This window comes from Kogia breviceps, chromosome 11 (genome assembly GCF_026419965.1).
Source record: "Kogia breviceps isolate mKogBre1 chromosome 11, mKogBre1 haplotype 1, whole genome shotgun sequence".
In the NCBI taxonomy this organism is placed as follows: domain Eukaryota; kingdom Metazoa; phylum Chordata; class Mammalia; order Artiodactyla; family Physeteridae; genus Kogia; species Kogia breviceps.
Window position 1 is genome coordinate 40,237,706 of NC_081320.1, and position 6,307 is coordinate 40,244,012.

Sequence of the window (6,307 nt, forward strand, 5' to 3'; positions counted from 1 at the left end):
GTGGTTTTGCGGCCAACTCCAAAAAGGCGAGTTGAAAAATGGAGCTCAGGGGCACTGCAATTCACAAACCTGCAGTGTTATAAATGATAACAATTGTCCAAAAATATACTGAGGTAAGGAAATGAAGAGGATTTGAGATCAAGGCAGTATTGGAGGAAACAGTTTTCAAGAGGTAGATTGGAGTCGCCTTTAAAGCACCTGAAAAGCGGCAGAATTTCAACAATGATGCAGTTGGCCCAAAAGGGCGTATGCGTTTTTTTCCTGAATATATTCAGGGAAAAAACGCATACGCCCTTTTTGGCCAACGAAACAAGCGGGCAATGCACATCAGTACTACAAAGAAGTCTCACTTCGCATCGGTCAAACGGCCATCGTGAAAAAGTGTAAAACCCAGAAATGCAGGATAAGCCATGGAGAAAAGGGAGCCTTGTTATGCTGGTGGAAGGGATGTAAATTGCAAACGGCCACTCTGGAGAAGTGTATGGTGTTTCCTAAGACATCTAAAAAACAGAGCTACAGCTCATAAGGCACTTCCACTCATGGGCGTGTATCTTAGCCCCGACCCTGCGGCGGAGTCTGGATCCGGGCCAGCCACCGCCAGAGCGTCTGGTGTGCCGCTGCCTTCCAGAGCCGCCTTCTGGCCGCCCTAGCCCCGGCCAGGCCGGCGGGGAGCGCCCCCTCTGGCGCGCGCTGTGGTGGGAGGGGCCTGAGGAGGTGGGGGCCTGCAGCGGTGCCCGGCCGGGGCGGAGGCGGCCTCAGCCCCGGGCGACTAAAGGAGAAGGCGGGGCGGGAGGCAAAAAGCGTACAGCACCCAGTATTCTCAGGTGGTCTCCCATCCAAGTACTAACCAAGCCCGACTCTGCTTAGCTTCCGAGATCAGGCGCGTTCAGGGTGGTATGGCCGTACGCAGGGACTGCGGGCTGCCTCTTGAGGCCCAGCTTCTCTGGCGCGTGCGCCTTACCGCCAGCCCCGCGGCCAGCCCGCCCTGGCAGGGCCCCGCTGCCCGCCCAGCCAGGGGAATGGAGGTCTCGGGTACCGCAGGGTGGTGGAGGGGTTGGCGACCTCCCAGCCCAGGGCGGGAGGGACCCAGCAAACCCTTTGGCGCTTGGCGCGCCGCCCCAGATCCCGCTCGTCTCTCACAGGGATGTGGCCCCGGAACATGTCCGGGGACGTGACAGGAATCATCTTAGCCAACTCAACCCCAGACATTGTGCTCCAGGATACATGCTATGTAGTAGCACACTTCCATGACCTAATGTCCATGGGAGCAGTCTTCACTATTATGGGAGGCTCCTACACGGATTCCCACTATTCTCAGGTTTTACAGTTAACTCAGCATGAGCAAAAATTCACTTCACAAGTATATTTGTAGTAGTAAATATGACTTCCTGCAGCACTTTCTTGGCCTCTCAGGGATGTCACTACGTTAGTCTGTGTGCCCTGAGGCACACACAACATGAAATATTTTGTCTTTAGGCTCATTCATCTCAGTAGCAGCAGTAATGCTAATACTCTTCATATTTTGAAAAGCATTTGCATCTAAACAAGAAGTCTTAGCAGTGGAAACTCCTACTCATAACCTAGAATGGTTACACAAATGCTCTCCACCATATCCTATGTTTCAAGAATCCTATTTATGTAAGTGTAAAATAAGGAAGGACTCAAGTCCTTTTCAACCAGTTTCAAGCCAACACCATAACAATTATGCCTTTCTCAATAAATGAGATAAAAGTAAAAAGTAATGTAGATTGGTCAAAGTTAAATCATAGGCTAAAATCCTGTATATCACTATGGCATATAAATTTCATCTAGGTTCTCAAGATACAACATCACCGATTATGGAAGAACTTTTACATTTTCATCATCACACATTAATAGTGATTTTTAAAATAAGTTCTCTAGTCCTCTATATTATTTCACTAATATTGACATCTAAACTAACTCATATACATACAACAGATGCACAGGTAGAGAAAATGTGAACAATTTACTAGCCATTATTGTAATCTTAATTGCCCTATCATCATTGTAAATCCTCTACATGATACATGAAATGAATAACTCTTTCAAACCATAAAAAACTATGGGTCAGTAATGATACTGAAACTACAAATACACAGATAATGAAGATTTAAATGTTGACTTCTCTGTAATCCCCACATCGGAGCTAAAACCAGGAGAATACTGATAGAAGTCAACAACCGAGTAGTTAGAGATAGTCATTGAATATTAGTTTCATCTGAAATTGTTGTACGCTCCTGAGCTGTTCCTTCTCAGGCCTAAAAAGAGCTGCTATCCCAGGACGCCTAAATTAAAGAATCCTAATACCAACAGGACCAGGCCTATGTTGTGGACAAGGGAGCTCGTTTTTGTGAGTTCAAGACTGGACAGAGTGATATGGCTGAGATATGGAGTGAATCTGGAGCCCATGGGGATGCACTTTGCAAGCTCCAGGATAGGAATGGGGCCTCTAGGGTGCCACGCCACCCACCATGCCCTCCCAAGCAGGATCTTGGCAACATTCTCTGTCAGTGATGAGGCAGCCCTAGCACTTGTCACGCCCTGATGTTGTGTCCTATGTGGGCCCCATGCTCTTGGGACCACACCCCACACTCTTCAGGTCCATGCTACAGGGTCCTTCGTGCCTCAGGAGTAGAGACCACAGAGCAAGCAGTTCCCGCCCCAACCAGCAGGAGGAGGGGAGGAGAGCAAGGGCACCAGGGGAATCTCACTCAGACAACAACAGCCCAGCGGTGCCAGTGGGGGCAGTGATGATGCAGATGAGGCACAGACCAAGAGATGGGACCAGAGGACCCAAAAGGCAGCTGGTCAGGTCCTGGCTCATCTGCACCCTGGACACCTTTGTCCCTCATACACCCCCTTCCTCATACACCCTCTCCTTAAATGCAAATTCTTCAGATGCAAACAGGCAGAGCTTCAGACTGAAAGTCAGCTCTTCCAAAATGACCCGTGAGCAAACACTGCAGGATTCCACTCCAGTGGGTGCCCTGGAGTCGACAACTCAGGGACTGAAGTGGATATGGGGGCCAGGGCAGCGGGAGGGAATGGAGAGGGAGACTCTCATGGTTGTGGAATTTGGGTTTTGCAAGATGAAAAGTTCTAGGGGTGGTGGTGATGGCTCCACGAGAAAGTGAATAGATCTGATGCCTCAGAAACGTGCACTTAAAATGGTGATGATGGTAAAGGGTACGTGACGTGTTTTATTTCACTTAAAATAAATTCTTAAAATTATGTCTTGTTAATTGAGATTCCATTTTGACTCCTCTTCATCACAGATGTTGGAGGCCCAGACACAGTTTCCTACCTTAGGGGCCATCACGGTACCCTCACAGAGCATGTGGGAGACCATTCTTAGGGGGGGGCGCTAGTCTGTGCTCAGCTGACCTCTGTCCAGGGGGACCCAGGCTGTGGTGACCCCCATAGATTAGGCATATGATATGCTATGATATTAATAGGATACCACCAAGTGTTGTCACTCACCAGAACACAGAGTAGCAGCACACTCAAACATGACTGACCTCATATGATTGTGACCAGATTAAGAGAAGTAAAGGAACCACAGGTTAACTAGGGCAACACCGTTAATGCAGTTTGGAAATCTCAAAGGGGACAGGACGCAGTGCAGGCAAAGAGCACATATGCAGTCTCCCCGTACATGTGATCCTGACCCATGAAGATGTGGTAAGACGCACACAGTTCCCGCACCCTATACCTGGGGTCACACATCCACACTCACCAGGGTGACACACCTCCCCAGACCCTGCACCTAAAGTCACACCTTCTCTCTCAACAGGTGACCCCTCCTCTCCAGACACCTCCACCTGGGTCACATGTCCATAGTCCCAGGGTGACCTCACCTCCGCAGACCCTGCACCTGGGGTCACACGTCCCCTTGGTCAGGACACCATGGCTCTGCTGGTGGCTCCCCTAATGTGGAAACAAGCTGGGTTCCTGGGACCTCCTGGGATGGGAAAAAGTGTCAGGTGGGTCTCCTCTCACCACACTTGTCCCAGAGAACTCCTCTTTTCCCTTTGGTTCTGTGTGATTTTAACTGTTTTTAAAGCTTTCATGCTAGAGTTGAACACACGACCTTGGTGCTGGCAGGCTCAGTCCTTTCTCGTCTCACCTACATGTTGAGAAAACTCACAGGGCAGCAGGGCTGAAAGCCAAGGGGCAGCTCTGGACACTGCTGAGTAGGGACAGTAGACTGGAAGGAGAGGTCAGCAGCAGCCTCAGCTGTTACCCATCGGCCTTTTGCCCACTCTGAGGTATCCGACAATCAATTCACCAGCTAAACCTGCCTCTCTATGCACCATGTACATGCTGGTGAATTGGAATTATTGCCAGGTAGCCCTCCTGAGGATTCTCCACGAGCCCCAGGGAAGGTGAGCCTTGCAGGGATTAAGACGAAGGCCCCGACCATAGCACTGACCCTTGGGAGGACCAGGTCACCACACTCAGAAGAGAAGCTGTTATGTAGACAAGCCCACCTCAGCTCCAGACCCCGGACATCTAAGCACTGACCTTCAGATGCAGGCATGGAGCTTCCCAGTGCTGAGGCCAGGCCGGGTCTCTACCCAGGTCCCTATAGTCCTAGCACAGACATGGTCAGGTCGAAATGTTCTTATCATAGACAACACATGGTTAGCTCTAAACATAATCAGTAGAGGGGACATGCAGAGGTCTAAATGTACCACATAGACAAAACTTGATCATGTTTAAACTAGCTTAGGGCTGATCTCATAGGAGGTACAGATCATACACATGGGTCTCTCATCTTTGGACACCCACATCAGGAAACTGAACAAAATCTTTGTCATTAATCATTTCAACAGGCAAAACAGAAATGTTACCAATTTCTCTGGCCACCTGATGGTCAGGATCCACGGGTGAGCCGTGAACTTCTTCTTATAGTGCAGCCCAGTCTGCTGCAAGGACAGACAACAAGTGGCCTGATTCCAGACTCCCAGGCTTCCAGAAGGAGGTGGCCACACTGGAAGCCCAGGCAGGACAGTCCTGCATGTTCCGGGCCGGGAGATCCAGTCTGTCCATTCCGCTGGCCGATTCCAGGCAGGGCGCTCAGGGCCGCTGAGAGCCCTGCACTCAGGTCCTGCTTCCCTGCAGCGTGTGTGTCTGTGTGTGTGTGTAGAGGGGGCGGTGGCTGATGGCTCCCATGGCTTCCGGTCAGGTGACCTCATGCCCTGGGGCTGACAGCCAGCATGGACACTGAGCTGTCTTCGAAGGGAGGCACGGGGAGAAGTAGGGACACAGAAGCCATTGGAGAGGAGAACCCACCGTGGAACTCCTTGCACACTGGCTCGCCCCACCCGGGGACCCGCCTGCCCATCGTGGGCCGCAGGTCACACCCCAGCCCCCCACTCCTGAGGGCAGGGCACCTGCTCTTCCCACAGCACAGGGTCTCACATGAAGGAGACCCAGTGGGGACTGTCACTGTCACTGCCCCACTCCTGATACTGTGTTTGGGGAGAATGAACCCCCTTGACTGGGCGATGGGACCCTGTGAGGAAAGAGGTGGTGGCCCCATCCAAGTCGGGGCCTGGCTGAGAGATGGGAACACAGGAGCCAACTGCAGGGCCTGGAGGCCAGGCTAACTGGAGGGGCACCCCCAGCCTTGGCTGGGCTCTCCAACTGTGACATTGTAGCTTTAGGGGACCTGGAGCAAGTGAGTGAATGTAATGGGGGTCTAAACTGGACCCTGAATGGGGCTTAAAGAAGGTATGAAGGATGTTACTGAGGTAGTGACAGTCATTGGAAGACTAACTCTGTGTCAGGCCATCCTGCTCCATCCATTTAAATCCCTGAGATCTGTGATCTTTACATGGCTATGCAGGATTGTTAGAGCAGGTACGTGTGGACATATCTGGAGCACAATTCAGTCTGCAACCAACTTGCAAGTGGTTCCAGCAAACACAAAGGTGTGCACCCAGGCAAGCGCAACACACACACAAACATATGCACGTGCACAGCACAAATATATTCACACACTAGCATATGAACACACATGCATGCATATGCCCATACACACACTAATGTGTGCAAGTGCACATAACTAAGCACATGCACAGCATATATATGCAAACAGTCACATGCACACGCATAGCACACACACAGGGAATAAAGTGAATCGGTAAAGCATTCATTCCTGGACACAAGTGAAGCTGACATGTATTTTTGCCTTTTCTTAGCTTTGATGTTTTTCACAATAAAAAGTTTATGAAAGGGGCTTCCCTGGTGGTGCAGTGGTTGAGAATCCGCCTGCTGATGC

General features: G+C 50.7%; 1 pseudogene; it reads right to left on the bottom strand.

Moving 5' to 3' along the window:
• Positions 1 to 799: 799 nt before the first annotated feature.
• Positions 800 to 908, bottom strand: LOC131766022 (5S ribosomal RNA; annotated as a pseudogene).
• Between the last annotated feature and the right edge of the window lie 5,399 nt (positions 909 to 6,307).